The following is a 20129-nucleotide window of genomic DNA, read 5'->3' on the forward strand; positions in this document are numbered from 1 at the left end:
AGGAAATGCATCTATACTGTATATACATGTACTAATGGTTCTCATGGGGGTATTTTTACATGGGAAGGATGATTCTCTAGTATTGTGCAGAGCTAAGATTAACTGCTCTCTGTGGAGGCTTTGTAAGGGTCATTCCCAGGCTATCTGGGCTTTGAACATACCAATGTCCTACATAACTAAAATAAAATAAACTATCTCCCACACACTCCTTTTCAAATCCTATGTTTACCCAACTTACCTACTGCAACTTCCCCAACTGGACGAAGTGTAAGTGTGTGTGTACATGTGTGCACACACACACATGCACGCACTGTATGTTATGGCAGTAAAAGTACTGGACACCATTTAAAATAAGCCTGTAATCTGTATGAGTAGCTGATAGTGCACAAACCATGGAGCATCTAGGGAGCAATTCCCTAGCAAAGCTAACTGCAGCAGCAAAGTTTTCTTTCTTTTCCTCTGAAATAAATCCTGCTAGATGTCAGTAAATGTCCTGCTACATGATCTGCTGTGCCCTGCATCTCTCCCTTTAGTGATGGAGGAGTATGTGTGTAGAGAAGATATTAGGAAATAGGGAGGTGTATGTGTATGTTCGTTCCTTCCTTCTCTCATTGCTTATGTGTTGGGTTGTTTTGATCTTGGAATATCCTTTCAGCAGATTTCATTCCCTGGCTCTCCAGACTTGTTAGCTTGCATGTAAGGTCTATCCACATGGAGTAATAGGATTTGCAAAGTAATTCATCCGCCTTGCGTTCATGATGGAAGGGTTTAGACTTGACTCAGAAAACACCTAACAACGAGTGCTGCATCTGACCCCAGAGTCCTCTCCCCTCCTTCCACTCTGTGTGGATTCGTATATTTCATTAACCCTTTTCAGCAGGACTCCCCACCCTACTTATATGCTGCAGTTTTTTATTCCACGGCTCACCACTTTCGATGAGCAGCAGGGGACAGCGTTTGTTGGATGTGCTCAGAACATATGGCAGCAACCAAGCTATTAAGCTCACTTGACCACCCCGGTCATTGGATTTCTATTTCTCACTTAACCCTGCAGCCCTGGAGTTTATCGATATGCTTTGTATTAAAACTGCATTTGCAGCAGAGTAGAATGTGTGTAGCATTGAGGTGGTATTTGTAACTGCCATGTGTGAGGGTTAATCAGTGTGATCAGAATAAGGATACGTGTGAGAGCGTCTCAGGCATGTGAAGGGAGTGTTTGGTTGCCAGTGTTGTGCCAGACACTAAAAGTGATCCAGCTGTGTGAGCCAGATGTGCAGTGAGTTACACACTCACACAAGCTCTGCATCTCCTAGCTTTATTACTTGCCCCAAGTAAGATGATGATCCTGGATTGGTGGATCTCTGTCAGAAGTAATTGTGGACAGCGTATGTGCGCTCACTTCCTCAGCCAGTCTTCCTAGGCTCTTTAAAGAGATATGACAGGCTGTGTGGTGTTGCTTCCTTATGACAAACAGTTCTACTAGGTATGGCTTACTACCACCTTTCTTATGTCATTTCACTTCTTGCGTGAGGAGAAATGGGGAAAACTTGACTGGTTAGGAGCCAGGGCTGCCACTTGGGGCTGGGATGGTGAAAAACATCCTTTCCAGTGACCTTAAGTCTCTGTGATCTGGGATGAAATTTCATCCTCACAGCATTACAGCAAGGACCTATTTGTTGGTTTCCCCCCACTGTCTCCTCCCCAATTCTGCATGAAGGGTCTCATTTCAAGAAAGCCTTCCATTGCCTGTATGCCCACGGCCTTGTCTGCACTACCATTAATTTTAAATGCTCTCACTGTAATACTCTTTCTGGTGCAGCTCCATCAATGAGGGCAAGAGTGGAAGAGTTACCCAAACCTTGTGCTGGCCCCCTGCACAGGGGTGAACTTAACCCTCAGTCATTTTTCTAATGCCCATCATGTCATCAGTGGAACACAAAATGGGCCATGTTCATCCCTGGTCTAACTCCATTGGGTGAATTATGCTCAGTTACAGCAGAGATGTCCAGTCAGGTCACCAGAAGTACTCTCAATTTACACCAGTCTCAAAAGCTGATTTCCGAGTACCACTGAGGCGGTACTGTGTGCCTTTGACTCCTAGTGACTTCACAGAGAGATTAGACTCCTAAACACCTCCCAGAAGATGCTCAGTTGCTTGGAGGATCAGGACTTCTCTGACTGCAGAATCTAGCCCACTATTCTCGAGTGTTTCCAAACACACAAGAAAAAAAAATCTGATTTTGATTTATTGCGAAAAATATAAAATTTGATCCAACTTCTGAATAAATGGACAGTTTCCAATTTGACCAAGTGTTTAAAAAAATACTCAATTTTGGTGTGATAATGGGTATTGGAAATTTCAGCCCAAAGGGCAGTTGACTTCTGAAAGTTATATGTGCATCAAAAGAGCAGCTAAAATCACATTTCGAGCAGTAGTTAGTGTTGTATGTGTGATCCTGTAATATAAGCAGTTTACTCAAACTCTGTTTTTGGCCTTCAGATATGTTATTGATATCCTGCATTTGCAGCAATGCTTATGGATAAAGCCCCTCAAGCAGAACACTAACATGGCATCAAAACAAAGTTTATGTTCTATGCTATCTGGAAAAAAGAAAAGTAAAAGCTGTTTAGATTGCAGTTAGATTTAGCATATGATTTATAACACGAAGCACTGAGCTGATCTCTTTGCTAGAAATGGCTATGGATATATCCAGCGGTGTAAAGTAGCATATTAACGTAGTCCCACAGTAAAATCCTAATCATTATTATTTGTATTATGGCAGCACTTCAAGATCCCAGAGTGCTGTGCAGAGTAAGAGACGATCCCTGCTCCATAGAGTTTTTAATCTATTAGACAACACAGACATAGGTTGGGAGGTGAAATGATTTCCCCAGGATCACACAACCAGTCATGGAATAAACTAGTGTCCTATCCACTGTGCCACATCGCCTTTCAACCAGTTAATACAATAAGCCAATGAATGCAACAGACCAGAGTTTTTATTAGTATGTCTTGATTTGCATTGCCAGGTCGTCTTCCACTCTAGTTTATACAAGGCCTTGGTGTCAGGTAGAGTGGGCAAACAGAGAGAGATAAGCATATCAGGATCTGTTGCAGAAGAACAAATTATACTTCTGCTAATATTTTGTGTGTATCTTTACTACACTAACTGTGTATGTGTGTATACAGGTATATGGGGGGGGTGCACATGCACACAGGGATGGAGGAATGCTGCAAAATATACAGGCATGGCAGGAGATGGTGTCGCAAAATATATGCCTGGTGGTAAGGAGAATCACAAGATGTACATTCCTGGAGGCTAGAGGGCTCACAAAATATATATGCCCAATGGTGACGGGGCCATTGTGAAATATATATTTGCCCAGAAATGGGTGTAACAGATCACAAACAAGGCCTCAGTGGTGAATATGAAAAGGAAGTTGTATTGATATACATATGGTGTTTATACATATAACTTATGTTCAAGAAAGTGGAGGAGGAGAGACTGCGTCAGACTGTTGCTTTAACCTCCTCCCCTGAGTCTTCACATGCACTTCAGTTTGCAGTTAAGTGCCATATGTTTTCCTGCTTAGTTGGCATTAAAATTTATATAGCAGTGTGAGTTACCTGGAGTGTCTCTGAGCCCATCTCTCTTCTGCTCCCTTTGCCTTGAATTAAATTGAAGTTACTGGGATTTATGGTTTCTAACTATAATGTTTTCAAATATGTATTGCATATACTGCTTTTGAAACCCAGATTCCTAGGGGGCTGGTTCTGATAGAGTGACAAAGCCAATTCACATCCGGCGTAACTGGATTGGGTTTGGTCCTGGAATTAATTTAGCCATTCTCATTCTGGGTGCCTTGCTTTTGCCTGTCCATCAAAATTCACTCGGATTTGCAAAGGCTCATGCTCTCTATGAGTAAGCGCAACAGGAGGCCACAAAGATGAAGTCAGAAGTTTACTTAGTTTTTGTTTTTACTGTCCGCTGATATGAGAAATCCTAGTGTGATTTTCAGCTAAATCTGATACAAACATTCGCCCCATGCTTTAAGATGCATCTCACATGTCTGGTTATTTTGGTAAGTAATAATAACTAATAAAGGTAAGTATCAGAGGGGTAGCCGTGTTCGTCTGGATCTGTAAAAGCCTCAAAGAGTCCTGTGGCACCTTATAGACTAACAGTCCTGTGGCACCTTATAGACTAACTATAAGGTGCCACAGGACTCTTTGCTGCTAATAAAGGTAAATTTCACCTCTGCTCAGAAGACAACTATTTCAAAAGAATATAGTATATTGGTGACACGGATTATTTTCACCATGGCATCTAGAAGCCCCAGATATGGACAAGAGCTCTTTTGTGCTAGGCACTGTACAAACTGTAGCAAAGGGGATACATTTCGCCCTGGCTATGAAGGCACAGATCCACTGAAATCAATCGTGTTACACCCACTTACGCTATGGTTGAATTCCGCTTATGCTTTTTAATAGCACATTTGTGTGATGTTATAAAGTGTTCGTATATTTCAGAGCCTGCATGCACTTGTGTGTATATGTCTGTATCTGTGTACATGTGCGTATTTAAAACGGGGGTGAGTTTGCTTGTCTCCATTTGTGAAAGGGATTGTGTGTGTACTTGTGTGAGTGCACATATGCTTATTAATGTTGCCATTAGTATGTGTCTGAGAGGCAGTGCTGGCTAGTGGGTAGAGCTGGAGAGGGCAAACTAGAACTGCTTGGTCTGTTTTCCTGGCTATTACATCACTGATGTAATACACTCTGCAACTCTGAATATTTCATGTCACCACTCTGTGCCTCAGTTTCCCCAGCAGTATCAAGAAACATAATGATTTTTTTCCTTTCCTGTAGCTGCTCAGTGAGAGTGGGTAGGGTTAGCTTTATATTAAACTTGTGAATCGGATCGTACCTTGAACCACATGACTTTCTGTGAATGTGACAAGAGAGAATTACCTTTAAACTCTATACCCAGAAGTCAGCCCTCAGCTGGTGAACATGAGGTGGAGTCTCTTTGCAGTGTGACAGTTCCTATCAGTCCTGTTTTCAAGATCTACATCTACACTACAACGCACCCACATTGGAAGACCTGGTGCGACAACTCTCTGTGATGGTGATAATGCATGATTCTGCTGAGTCTCATTATGGATCAGAGATGGTACTTTAGCCTAGTTGCGAAGCACAACTGCATTCTAACCAAAGACTCCAATAAGACTGCATGGTGTCTGTGTTAGTCCTGTTCTTTTCCAATTCCCTCTCTCCTGCTCTGCTCTTCCACTTTTGTGTGAGAGCCAGGCAAGGGAGACCCCAGCTCAGAACTCTGTGTCCATTCACTTTCTTTCCTCTCAGAGCAAACAAAACCTACGTTGAAATCCACTGGCAGTCAGTATCCATGGCTTTGAATAGTAAATACCAGTCTCTCCCTTTCCCCCCGCCCCCCATCTCTTTCTCTGTTATTAAACTGACAAGGCACTTAGCCAATTACCCAGTCATAGTCTCAGCTATATTTATGGCGGAGGAAGAGGCAGTGCACACCACTCTTGTCTTAGTGCTTCAGTTGAATTTCCCTGGCGTGCTGTAGCATATTTCTTTGCTTGTGTGAGCTGGCTTAGGAAGCTCAGGGAAAGAAACCAATGAAGGGGGCAAGAGAAGAAAGGGAGGATTGGAGGGAGAAGTCACAGGAGAAGCAGGAGGTCTAATACCCTAAAGCAACTAAAAAACAGGGCTTTTCTTATTTGCCATTGCTTTTGCCTTCAGTTGTGCAGAAGAGCAATGCCTTTCTTTCATAAGAATGTGATGTATGTAAAACATAATGATTGTTGCTGCTTCATTTGTTTGCTGTGGCTATAATGCAGGGCTCGGAGACAGTAACTATGCAGTGGTATACTGTAAATATATGACTCAAAGCTAGGGGACCATGGCATCTCACCAATACAGTGTGAATGTAGGCAAAGAGGACTAGTCAGTGACATACTGTGCCTGTAACACACAGCCTGTGGTTCAGTGCCATACTCCAAATATTAAGACTTAGGCAAATAGCAGAAAAAATGGCCCATATATATATTCTTGAATGTAAAAATGAATTCACTTTGGCTGCAGCTGTGCTGCTTTTGTTTGAGAGCATTTTTTTTCCCTCTCTGGGAATATTTCAGCAGCTGAGTTTTACTTGCCCTGATGTTCATGGAAAGCAAATTTTAAACAGACCAGAAGATGAGCAAATGAGAATCTGACTGCACCCTCTGCAGCTAGGACTCTGTGTGTGCGTGCGTGTGTGTGTCTGTATGTGTGTGTGTGTGTGTCTGTATGTGTGTGTGTGTGTGTTACACACACATTCTCACGCCCATGTAATTACTTTGTGTCAGTGACTGTTCATGACAGGCGCTAGTGAATGCAATGCACCTGATATATTTTGTGGGACATCACTTGGGGAAGCAGTGAGAGATGTTTTCCATAACCCCTCACCAGACACCCATTGCAAAGGCAGTTAAACAATCCAGATGTGAATCTGGTTGTACCTTGAACCACATTACTTTGTGAATGTGACAAGAAATTTACCTTTAAATTCTGTACCCAGCCAATCAATCTTACAACAGCTTTATTTTTCTATGAATGACATCTCAGGCAAGGCCTATCCAGGACAGAAAAAGAAAGGTTAAAATGTTCTAAAATCTTTATGTGTTCTCTCTCCCTAAACTGTTCCCTTATCAGGACAGTAACAAAGCTCCAGGCACTTCTTCACATCCTCCTCCAGATAATGAGCCTGATCCCAAGTCCACTGAAATCAGTGGGAATCTTTGCATTGATTCAGTGGTCTAGGGATCAGGCCCTGTAAGAGTTATTATATTCATCCAGCCAGGGAACAGAAACATCAATCACAACTAAGCAAAGTGTTTGTGAATTTAAGCCCTTGTGCAAAAAACAAAAATAAAAAACAAAAAAAACCCTCAACTCACTGAGTGAATTCAGATAGTGAATCAGTTTGAGAAAATCACCATGTGCCCAGGGCTGGACAAGCGCAAAAGGAAGCCGAATTCACTGAGGGATTGTTCCCTGTGAATTATTCACTCAATTCTGGCAAATGTTACAGAAGGGCTTGGGTCAGTGAGCCCCCCATTGATAGAACTCAGAGCCAGCTGGCTTGGTAGTTTATTGGTGCCTAACATTAGGGAGTGATTTGAATCCCCATGCCCCAGTATCAGAGGGCATGGGGGAGACACAACTTGGTGGGTGTCTGTTAGGCATCTCAGAGCATATGGGTTTATTAACAATTCTTGCAGTTAGAAGGATGGGAAGGATTTAAGTCCCCAGGGTCGGGGTTTGGGTGAAGAAGGTGGGGTTCAAATGCTCAGGCTCCGTTAGTATTTCCATTTGCTATTCCATTAGGCAGTTTGCTCTTAAAGCCCCCTGTTTCCTTCTTCAGCCCCCTGCCATTTCACAGACAGACTTTTTTCCCCTCCAGTTCCATCAGTCAGCCCAGCAGATTTATCTGGGCTGTTGAGCTCTCAGCTGCATTATTGTTCCAGACAGCAGCTCGAGGATCCTCTGACCAGGGCCAGCGCTTCCATTGAGGTGAACTAGGCAATCGTCTAGGTCGCCAGGATTTTCGGGGGGCGGCATTTTGCTACCTAGGCGCATGGCCATTTCGCTGCCCCGCGCGCCGCTCCTGCGGCTCCGGTGGACCTGCCGCAGTTGAGCCTGCGGACGGTCCGCTGGTCCCATGCGGCTCCGGTGGACCTCTCGCACGCAGACCAATGGACCCTCCACAGAAATGGCTGTGGCAGCTCCACTGGAGCCGCAGGAGTGGCGTGCAGGGTGGCGAAATGGCCATGCACCTAGGGCGTGAAAAACTTTAGCGCCAGTCCTGCCTTTGACCCCTGCAGCTCCATCTATGAAGCTCCTGCACCCAAGGCAACCTATTTAAAGTGTCACCCTCTTCTCCTCCATCATCTTCCCTTTCCCTGGGAACATCTTGCACAACCATTTCATTTCTAGAACAGATGAGCCGGCAAGAGCTGCATGACTCAGATTCTCACAGCTCATCATCCTTGAGCATTTCAGCTCCTCTTCTTCTTCTTTGAAGTAGCCCATTTTGGCTACATCGATTGGATTCCCTGTTCACTCCTTTCTCATGCCCTCACTCCTGTCCTGCTGACTGGATAAAAAAGAGCCGACAAGCTTATCAGTGGTAAATGTAAGGGAATAGGCTGGCTTCTGAATTTCTGGACCGCCTAGAGAGACACGTGGAGAATGACACACATCCCCACCAGCGAAGACTCACATGCACAGACACGTGCTGATGTACATCCAACCATAAGCATTTGTTTAATTTCTGGATTTGATGAATATTTAATATTTGGTATCATCTGTATATACATTATAAACATAGGTGTGTCTGTTTGTAAATTAGGATCCCGGTCCTGCACACACTTAATACACTGAGAGTATTTGACTGTAGTGGGACTACTCACTTGAGTAGAGTGCAAGTCTTTGCAGAATCAAAGAATCAAATGTGCATTACTTATCTCCACCTTCCCCTCCTCTTATCTATAACCAGGTAGATAGTTATTTTCTGTCACCTATAAGAATTCTCCGGCTACTAACTGGCAGGTTTGAGGTGGTTGGTGGTAGCGGATATGTGGTTATGTAATAAACAAACCAGGATGTAGATACTGTATATAAAGTGTGTATATTTTAGTGGTTTGCCTTACACTCTTTGCATATTACTTGTCTTAGACTGTGAGCTCTTTTGATGCATGTGGGCAGAGCCTAGCACCATGTATGATATGTGGGCACTAGTCATGACAAATCATCCCATAGTTATGGATGGGAGGGGTAGCTGGCACCTTCACTTGCTGCTACCCCTCTCCCTGATAACTGTGTATTGCCATTGACCACAGCCACTGTGGTAGTCCCATTGCTATTTAGGAGGATTTAGTGTCATTTTCCTCCCCATTAATACTTACTCTGAATCGTTTGAAGTAGCCACAAACTCCTAGCCTTAGAGTTAGGCTGGCACACAATGCATCCTATTAACCTCTCCTCCTTCTCTCTGTTGGCATCCTGCTTGCCTTGTGCTCCCAGCAGGGCAGGGAAAGGGAGATATCCAGAGATTTGTCCATTGAGAGAGAACAGGTAAATTCATTATAAAACCCGAGACATACAATTCTTCCATCCCCTTCAACCCACACCCAGAGTCCCTCTGCTTGGCAAACTCCCTGATCCAGCAGCCACATTGCCTGATGGAGATGTCAGTCACAGATAACTCTTGCCATCTTCATCTCCCTCCCTCTTTTCCATTGTATCTCAATTTCTCTTCCCCCCTGCCCCAACTTACTCCTGCTCTCCGCTCCCTTTCTCACCTTCTGTCTTCCTTCCTCTTGGCTCGGCTAATCTAATTTGAACTTCCCTCCCTCCTGCCCATATTAACTAGGACCTTTATATAGGGATGGGGAGTGGGTGGCTGGAGTTAGAGCAGCTGAGCTGCTCTGGTGCATATCACAGTGCAGGCTCTCAGCTCTCTCAGTAGAGATGGCCGATCAATCAGTGCTTTGTATTCAGGCAGGGGCTGCCGAGTATCCCCAATGTATTTATTTTCTGTTCTTGAGCTGAATGCCTGGTGCCTCTTTGTCCCAACGGCTCATATGAAGGGGGTGAAAGGCAGAGGGAAGTGGGGGCCATCTCTTCAATAAAGCACTCTCTCTTCCCAGAATGAATGCATTCGGATGCCTTTATCATTCCATTGCTCAGGGCTCTGCCCCTCTGTCTTCCCCTCCCTCACTCTCTCTCTCTCTTAATTGGACCCCAAAATGAAAATAGAAAGGAGGGAAAGCCAGTTTGTTAATGGGGTGGTTACAGGTCAGGACTAAGGTGGAAAGCTCACAATTAGGGCCCTCACACTGCTGCTGTCAGGAGAGAGAAATGACACAGCCAGATGTTTCCTTTATTTGCTGCGGTCCTGCTGCTAGAAATAGAAGGAGAATGGGTGTGAGATCTCTTTTCCCTTCCAGAGCCAGTTCTAGAGTGTGAGATCAGACATTCCTATGAGATGCTGAGTCAGTGCAGCAGTGCCGGGGCGGGGTAGGGAAAGCAGCCCCTTGCTTTGCTTGTGCTGAAAGCCAGTGCTATTCAACCAACAAGGAGAAATGATTAATCTAAAATATGATGGCGCTGCTGAGCTGTGTGTGATAGGGACAGAGGTCCTCCGGAACTTGAGGTTTTGTGTTATTAGCCACTTAAATCAAACAGCAGATTGTCAGCTGCTGACTTACAAACACCTCACCCAGAGTTTTTCAGTCACAAGAATAGGACTAGAGATGGCTCTGGGAATGTCCTCTAGTCCACGTGGAATAGAAGGGACATGATACTGGAGATGCATAGTAAAATCGTGATAGCAACTTGTGCGATGCCAGGTGCCTTCCTCAAAGCCAGATGCTCCTTTCTAGTCTCCCTCTGATACTTCTGGGGGGCGGGGGAGGGCACTGCCCCTTTAAGACTTTGCGGTGATGCATAGATCCTGACTGATTTTACACCCTCGAGATGAACCTGAGATTGGCATCTTGTAATTAGGAGCAGAAGTTGCTGCAGGCAGCCTACCTAGGGATGCCTTTCTAAAACAGCATTAAACCTGGTTTCCAGTCTCCACCATATCCAGCTAACTATCCAATTGTCTGTCATTCTACCCACCAACCCCATGGATCAATACAGTGCTCAGTACCATAATAACTCTAGCACCATCACCCCAGAGATTAAAGTCCATATGGGTTATTGTGTCAAATGAATTCCCTAACCTTTATTGGGATATTTCTTCCCTTCCCGTCCTACTGTCCCATCTCCAGTACTGGTGATAAGTCAGGAGTGTGCAGGTCTGACCATCAGATGAGTGTGTGCCCAAGCAAAGTAACGTGGAGAGCCCCATTCGATTTCCTCCCACCTGGGACTGGCAGCACTGTGTCAGCCTATGGGCCCGACGGGCTAAGGGCCAGGACCGCAGTAGTAACAGTAATAATACTTAACCCCGAATACAGCAGTTTTCATCTGTAAGTGCTCTGCAAAGGAGGGAGTCAATTTGGGGTAACCACCCAACTGTCAGAAGGGATGGAGGAAATGGAGAGTTTTCAGAGTCAGGGCCAGGCCTCACTGTGGTTGTGCACAGTGCAAGTGTTGATGGATCCCTTTCCTGGCAGAGAGATGGGATTCTGGTGTGTGCCACAGAGCTGCAGGGAGGGAGGGAGGCTGATCCTTACAAAGGGGAATGTTTCAGCAGAGATGGCAAGCAAGGAGACTTTCAGGGACACACAAAGGAGCTAAATAGTCCCAGTGCTATGGAGGGACAGAGGAAGGTGGAGAGGGAATGTTTTGGGGTGCAGGAATGGAGGGATAGGAAAGAAAGGGCCTCTCTGAGGGGGAAAGGGGAAGGTGAGAGGAAGGATCTGTCCAAGGAGCCTGCTTCAAAGCTTTGGTGCCTCTGGGACCTGTTCAGCCTGTTCTCTTTGCGGCCCTGATCCTGGTTGCTAACCTGGCCAGGCAAGATGCCAGAGGCTGTCTCCGTTGCTTGCCCATCGTCCGCCCTCGCCCTGTCTCTGACTCATGTTTTCTTGTCAGTGTTTCTCTCCAGCGGATTGATTCCTCCTTGGCTCATCCCACTGATTTTTAAGCATAGAAAGAAACTTCCTCTTGGCAGGTGAGAGATAGTCAAACTGAATGTTTCCCAGCTCTGAAGTGCTGGCAGCCCATGACCAGAGCCAAGGTCAATATCTCGGCAGATGTTGCCTCACATTGATTTATCTCGCCCCTCCCGGAGTGGGGTGGGAGGCCTCGGAGGGGGCAGCCCAGGCCCCAAAAGATTTGCAGGCTGCTTGGCTTGACCAAGGCTAGAGAAGCTCTTAGGTAAGACCCTCAATTTCTGGTACTGGAGAGCATGTTGCTGAAATCCTGCATCCCCCTCCTCCTTGCCTTGTGTTTGTGCTGGTGTCACCTCTTGTGAGCCAGGCCCAGGGCTAACGGCTGGATAAAGCTGGCAGTATCAAGCAGCTTCCTTTGTTGCTCTAACCAAGCAAGAAAACAATCTTCTTCACTGCAACTGCACCATGGGCTCCTCTCAAACAGGAGAATGGGGAGAGAGGGGACTTATTCCAGAAAGAAGACAGGGGAGAAGAAGGAGGCAGAGGGGACTTATCTTATACAAGGGATATGGTTGAGGGGATGGGAGCTTTTCCTGGACAGGAGATGTGGGGGGAGGAAGGATCCCCGAGAGGAGACTGGGAGAGAGCTTCTCCTGGACAAGAGATTGGAGTGGGTGAAGTGAAGAGGTGTCCAGACAGGAGACTAGGAGAGGGGAAGGGGTCTTCTTCCAGACAGGGGAATCGTGGAGGGAGGGGGAGGTGGTTGGTCCTGGACATGAAGTTGAGGTGAAGGGGGGGTTGCTTCCAGACAGGAGGCTGGGGGAAAGGAGAGGGGGATTGCTGCCAGATGAGAATCTGTGATAGGGATTGCTGGTCCCAGACCTAACCCTGGAGGACGGAGGAGATGCCTGCAGAACTAGCAGATGTGGTGGAGTGTGTGCATGATGCTACCTGTATACAGCTCCTATTCCTGTCTCCCCAACATAGGGGTGTCTTTGTTCTCAAAGGCTCTGAGTTCTTCCCTAAGACTGGGAGCTCCAGGCCTGGCTTTGGCAGGAAGGGGCCTCCGGAGGTATATCCAGGGGACTTCACAACAGCAACACTAACGAGAAACCATCTGTGGAATCTCAAATCACTAGTATGGTTATTACGGTCCTTTCCCTTTAGTCCCTTAGCCTGCCCTCTCGGCTGGCTTCTGCCTCTCCATGTCCCCAACCCCAGATGAGCCCAAAGCTCAACCCCCCACCACCATTGCCCTGCAGCTTTGATTCTGTAGCAGTCAGCATTGCACACACACATCTATTGGAGATGTTTGGGGTTTGAGTCTCCCCATGGACTGGGGCAGATGCTGCTTGATTGCATGCCGAGCTGGGGACAGAGGGTAGGCTCTTTCCAAATCAGATGGGATTTGTTATAAATAGTAGCAACGCCTTGCGTCTAAGAGGAAAAACCTTCCTTGTTGCAGTTTGCCGCCCTCTTTCCAGAACACAGAATCATAGACTATCAGGGCTGGAAGGGACCTCAGGAGGTTATCTAGTCCAACTGCCTGCTCCACGCAGGACCAATCCCCAACTAAGTCATCCCAGCCAGGGCTTAGTCAAGCCTGACCTTAAAAACCTCTAAGGAAGGAGATTCCACCACCTCCCTAGGTAACCCATTCCAGTGCTTCCCCACCCTCCTAGTGAAAAAGTTTTTACTAATATCCAACCTAGACCGCCCCCGCTGCAACTTGAGACCATTGCTTCTTGTTCTGTCATCTGCCACCACTGAGAACAGCCGAGCTCCATCGTCTTTGGAACCCCCTTTCAGGTAGCGAGGAGGGCTTTCAGTTGGCAAAGTGGGTTAGCAGTGTATTGCACCTCAGGAGTCCTGTACGTTCAGGTCTTGATCCAGGTCAAAAATGGAGTGAATTTGTTGAGTCTCTGCTCTGAACCTAATTCCTTGGGCGTGTCCTTATCACAGAGGGATTCCCACTTTGATGTAAATGGTAGTTTCTGTTCACAGTAGGCTCAGGACTGAAGTAGAAGAGAGCATTCTTAGTCAGGATTGAGATGCATCAGCAGAGCAGTGTACATTGGAGGAGGAAGCAGGAGGGAGGCAGGATTAGAATAGCTGTGGGGCCACAGGGCAGGAGTGAGAGACATTGGCAGAGCTGTGGGGATGGGAGGGTCTTTGGGCTGGAATAGCAGCATGTATGGAATTGCCTTTATACCCACCAACACAAAACTGCGTCTAGCTAATGCTATCAATCCTAGCTGAGCAGACAAATTCACCTAAACGAAAATAAATATATCCTCCCAAATGCAAGTGCCAGCTATGATTCTGCAATGTACAACAGGGAGGTTAAGATGAAGAAAACATCCTTAAAAGAGAGTAATGTGCTTTCCCAGGATTGGACGCTTTGCTCCTCTCCTCCCCACTGGGTTTGATTTACTGCTACAGTAATCCATACAATGCGAGGAGCAAAAAGGAACCTGATTACAAGTGCAGTGTCTCCCCACTCCCTGACTGTGTGCAAGGATTAGCATATGAATGCCTCTGGGTAGATGAAGCTCTTTCCACTTCCCTGGCTTAGGCCAGGCGCTGTCTTGCTTGAGGCAGGCATGACCTCCCCTGCTTCAGGGGCACTCCAGCCTCAGGCTGCCCACGCTGCTCCCAGGTCTCTTGTTTGCTTCAGCAAATGTTGCTGCATTCAGTGTTTGAGGCTATAAGTCTTGCACTCTGCATGCTGGCCAAAGATCTCTCTCCAAGCACCACAGGGGAGGCCTTGGTGCCAGACACAGATGGGTATTCAAATGAGATCTGCTCATGTGAGATTTGTGGAGGGCCATAGACCTTTTTGGGGTGTAGATATTGATCACCTGATGCGTGCCTGTCAGCTACTGCAGTGCAGTGTGCTTCCTTTGGGATGAGTTTGGACTCCATGTTTTCGCAGTGCACCACGTGTTACGTTGCAAACCCGAGTATGAGTTTTCCTTCCTGTCCTTTGTCTTGAGTATGTGTTGTCCTTTCTGCCCTGTTCTTGTTCTTAGGTTTCATTTGTTTTTATTATTCTAATGTATTGAGAGATTCACAGCCTTTTGCAGGCATCAGGGCACATCACAGAAATGGCACATTGGGCACTGTGCTTGGTGATGCCTGGTGCAGACTCTTGTTTAATTTGGTGGAGCTTAACATGTGCTCATAGATGAGTATTTTAATTTTCCTGTGTTAGATGTCTGGCCTATGCCTCGGGTGACCAGATAGCAAGTGTGAAAAACTGGGACGGGGAGTGGAGGGGGTAATAGGTGCCAATATAAGACAAAGCCCCAGATCACTTGCAGTTTTAAATTAGTGTAAATAATGAATTCTCTGTAACTTGAAGTCTTTAAACCATGATTTGAGGACTTCAGTAACTCAGCAGGAGGTTAGGGATCTGTTACAGGAGTGGGTGGGTGAGGTTCTGTGGCCTGTGATGTGCAGGAGGCCAGTCTAGATGATCACAATGGTCCCTTCTGGCCTTAGTCTATGAATCTATACTGGGACTGTCCCTATACAGTCGTGAGATCTGGTTGCCCTACATCTGCCAGAACATATTACTAGTTTGAGATCTTGTTACAATGTAGTCCCTTCCACCCAGGGATCAAAACTTGCTTTGATGAATTCAGCCTGTGAGATAGGTCACTATTATTGTCCCCATTTTACAGATGAGGAAACTGAGACACAGAGCAAAGACATGCCTCAGCAAGTCCAGTGGCAGAGCAGGGAATAGAATGCAGGTGACCTGACTCTCAGCCCTCCTTTCTCCCTTGAGAATGGGATTGGAAATCACGATTTGTGAGTTCTATTTCTAGCTGGGCCATTGACTGACACACTGCCAGAGTTATGTGAAAATTTCATAACAAAATCCCAGGTCAGGTGATAAGTCCTCTTGGTTCAGGGTTTTGTTATAAATGTGAAATTCATGCCATGTTTTCTCTAAAGATTTATGCTGGGGGCTCCAACTCAAGAAAAACAAACTTGACCAAAGCTGCTAGGTTTTTGGGATGATCAACTAATTTGATGATCTTCAGCAAATCACTTGAATCTCTTTATATCTCAGTTTCCCACCTGTAAAATGGAATTCTTGATACTGACCCCTAGCCCCGGAAGTGGTGGTGGAAGAATATGCAAAATTCATAAATATTTGCAAAATACTTTGAAAACTTTAGATATCAGGTGCTAGAGAAGGACACAGTCCAGCTGGCATTAAGTATTTTTAGTATTTATAGATGTGTTGTTTATGTTCCAAAAAAATTGAAGACATCCCAAAAATGGCTGCAAAATTCATATTGAAAAACAACTCATCAGGCTGTGTTAGAAAGGCTTAGAAAGATCAATATACTGGGTCACAGGAAGTTACAGATGTGGAGATCTCAGAGATGTGTATGAGACAGTTCCCTGGAGGGAGTGGTGTTATAACTATATTTGAACAAGCTGCCTGATCCTTAGAAGTTTATTACAAACAAATACATTCCCTTGTTGGCCAATGACAAAGCCGGCACTTCTTGGAGATTGCTAAAAGCTCTTGTGGGATGTTAAATGGCCTAAGATGTAATTCTTTGCCATTGAGACACGAACATCTAAGCCTAAAATCTCTTTTCATGTTTGCAATGGTCTCATTAAAATGAACAGGATAATTACTTGTTTTCTGCAGTCCTGAGCCCTCCCAAGCCTCTTAAGGGTAGAGAATACTTGCAAAAAATAACTCTGTTTAGTATGTATTGAATGTCCCTTAAATGGAGGAACATAGGAATTGCAGTTCCAGATCACACCATTGGTGCATCTAGTCTAGTATTCTGCTTTTGACAGTGTCTAGTACAGGATGCTTCAGAGGAAGATGCAAGAAACCCTCAAGTGGACAAATATGGAATAACGTGCCTGTCATAGTTTGAATAACTGCACCTGCATTTGTCTTCCATGGTCTTTCAATGGGTTTCCATCTCTCAGCCATCAACTTTCTTGCGCAGAAATGGTGTTTCATTTCCTCCTGACTGGGGTTTTAAGGCTCCCCAGCTCCCTGGATCTACACTGTGATATCCCCAGCAAGCCAGACTGCCTAAACGAGTAAGGGCCTGCGCTTTGCTTTCTCCTCAGAGGCTATGAGCAGCTGTAATCCACTCGTTACAATGCCCTCTTGTGGTTAGGTATCTGTGGATGTAGCTCATGTACCGTCGTGGGTGAATACCCACTTTGTCGGATGCATGTAGTGGAAATTTGCAGAGGCAGGCCTGCATATTTATACCTGCTGTATGCTCCACAATCTCTGTGAGAGTAAGGATGAGACCTTTATGGCCGGGTGGGAGGCTGAGGCAAATCACCTGGCAGCTGATTTCATGCAGCCAGACACCAGGGCGATTAGAAGAGCACGCCAGGAAGCGGTACGCATCAGAGAAGCTTTGAAAACGAGTTTCATCACGGGCCAAGGTAGGGTGTGACTGCTGTGTTTGTTGATGAACCCCCCCCTTGATTGACTCATTCCCTGAAAGCAACCCATCCTCCCCCTTCGATTACAGCTTGCTTAAGCAAATAAATTCACTATCGTTTAAAAATCATGTATTCTTTATTGTCATTATAAAAAGAGGGAGAGAACTGACAAGGTAGCCCGGTGTGGTTTGGGAGGAGGATAAGAGGGAAGGAAAAGGCCACTAAAAAAATTTCAAAGTAATGACAGCCTTTTGGTTGGGCTGTCCATGGGAGTGGAGTGGGCGGGTGCTTTGAGCCTCCCCCCATGCATTCTTACATGTCTGGGTGAGGCGGGTATGGAACATGGTGAGGGTGGTTACACATGGGCTGCAGCGGCACTCTGTGACCCCGCTGCTCTTCCTGAAGCTCCACCAGATGTCGGAGGATGTCAGTTTGATCACGTAGCAGCCCCAGCGTTGCATCCCACCACCGCTGATTTTCCTGCCTACACCTCTGATCTTCCTGCCGCCACCTCTCATCTCGAGCGTCTCTCCTCTTCTCACGTTCGTCCCGCCTATCGTCACGTTAGTCCCTCCTGTCCTCACATTCACTGGCATCTTTCCTGTAATTTGATACCACGTCCTTCCACTCATTCAGATGAGCTCTTTCATTGCGGGTCACTTCCATGATTTCCGAGAACATTTTGTCTCGGTTTCTTTTATACTGCCTGCCTTATTGAGATAGCCTTTGGGATGAGTAGGGAGGCTTGAAAAAGTTTGCGTGCATGGTGGGAGGGAAAAAGGGGGAGGACAGTATCTTAAAAAAGATACATTTAGAACATGCTTTACCTCTTCACAGTGAACAACTATTCACCTTACTAGCACATGCTGGATGGGTGCACCTACAAGGTCGCATTTTGCATCTTACATATTTGAGTGCCTGCGGCTGGTGTTAGAATCTCACAGCGCAGGTCTGGGCAGCAGATTCAGCCTTGCATGCGTCATGGTAAGCCATTCGTCTTTGGCTTCTGCAGCCCTTCACTATCACAGTGCGCCTCCTTTCCCACAATCCAAGCACACATCCCGTTCAGTCGTGCTGCTTTCCCTGTAACATCCAGCACGCATAAACCACCCCTCCATCCCATTCTCTCGGGCCTGATCGTTACCTTCCCCCACCCGCGTGCGCAGGTATCAATGGCAAGATCATGTAACTCCCCCTTCCCCCTCACCTGCATGCTCGTAGCAGGGGAAATCCGGCTAGCACCGCGAAAAAGCCTCAGACCATTCCCGTCTCCCCTCCCGGCTGCTACCTGGCACAGAAGGATTTCTTTACCAGCAACAGGCAAACACGCCCAGTAGGATGGCCATCTCCTGTCCCCTTAATTAAATTCTGAACTTTCAACGGTTCTGATGAACAATATCACTCTCCTGAGGATAACACAACGAGATCCAAGAACGCGACTTGTTTTACTTCGGCAGCAGCGCGACTTGCGAGGTTGATGGGGGGTGTGATCAAGTATCCTACCATCAGCGGAGCGATAACGCTGCGCGGTGGAAATGGTATAGGTGTTTGTGTGACTTCAGGAGAGCTCTCATGGACGTATCCCTGCGAGGATTTACGCTCCATCCCCCGACATGTAACGTCTCTTTTCCTAAAACATGATAAAATGGCCAAGCGAATGACAATCCACAATCAATCGGAGCAATAATATTAAAAAAATGACTAAATGTGCTGTGGGTGAGACAGATTTATTACAAAGTTACACTCACCAGAGGTCGCTTCCATGGCTTTCATTGTCTTGGTGGCTATGTGGTTTTGGAGGTTCTTGGTGTAGTGTGTGGTAATTCACCGTACTGGGTGAGAAAAAAGCTCCTGGCTGTTTGGGGAGACGGATGTGCTGTGTGCTCTCTGAAGCTCGTCTCCTATTCCTCCTCCTATCTTCCCCGTCACAAATTCTCAGCCATGGTGAGATTACCACCCACCAACTTGAATCCAATTGACAGGGTGGAGGTCAGCAGTGGCGGCACCCTAGAATTGATGCAGCTCAGCGTAGAAGTGGGCATGTTTGGTTGGCCTTGCCAGGACCTTCCGTTTGCTTATTTGTTTCTGGTAAGGGCTTATCTGAGATCCTTTAACTTTACACGGCACTGCATTGAGTCCCTGGTGTGGCCTTTCTCTATCATGGCCTTGGAAATTTTTTCAAATGTTTTTTCATTTCGTCTTTTGGAATGGAGTTCTGTTAGCATGGAATCCTCTCCCCATATAGTGATCAGATCCAGTAACTCCCGTGTGGTCCATGCTGGAGCTCTTTTTCGATTCTCAGGAGACTGCATTGTTACCTGTGCTGATGAGCTCTGCGTGGTCATCTGTGCTGGTGAGTTCTCCATGCTGGCCAAACCAGAAATGAAATTCAAAAGTTTGCGGGGCTTTTCCTGTCTACCTGGCCAGTGCACCCGAGTTCAGATTGCTTTCCAGAGCGGTCACAGTGGTGCACTGTGGGATACTGCCCGAAGGCCAATACCGTCGATTTGCGGCCACACTAACCCTAATCCGACATGGCAATACCGATTTCAGCGCTACTCCTCTCGTCAGGGAGGAGTACAGAAACCAGTTTTAAGAGCCCTTTATATCAATATAAAGGGCCTCGTTGTGTGGACGGGTGCAGGGTTAAATCAGTTTAACACTACTAAAATTGGTTTAAATGCGTAGTGTAGACCAGGCTTGAGTTTTGACAGCTTTATCAGGCAATGTAAATGACCCCCATCTCCTGAACTGTCCTTTAGAGTAAAAAGCATGTCTGTTACCAGGAGATAAAGAACTCTGGCAATGTTTGACCTGAAATAATCCCTGGGAGGGGATGAGGAAGGGGAAGGGCACATGCATTTCAACAAGACTCTGTTAAAGAGCTACTCATTCACTACACCTCAGGTTGGTTTTTTTCCAAGGAGAATGAATCCAGGTAAGGCTCTGTAATGTAGAATATTGGCCCACAGTGTTTTGTGCACCTTCTAGTGGCAATTCTGATTACAGTATTTCTTGTCCAGAAAATGCCTGTTGGACCATATTAC

General features: G+C 46.2%; 1 protein-coding gene across 3 annotated transcripts in view; it reads left to right on the forward strand.

The window, feature by feature from the left end:
- The window catches only part of LSAMP (limbic system associated membrane protein), a 1403745-nt gene that overhangs the window by 962394 nt on the left and 421222 nt on the right, over positions 1-20129 (forward strand). The gene's annotated exons all lie outside the window — the stretch shown is intronic.

Source organism: Chelonoidis abingdonii, chromosome 1 (assembly GCF_003597395.2).
Source record: "Chelonoidis abingdonii isolate Lonesome George chromosome 1, CheloAbing_2.0, whole genome shotgun sequence".
NCBI lineage: Eukaryota > Metazoa > Chordata > Testudines > Testudinidae > Chelonoidis > Chelonoidis abingdonii.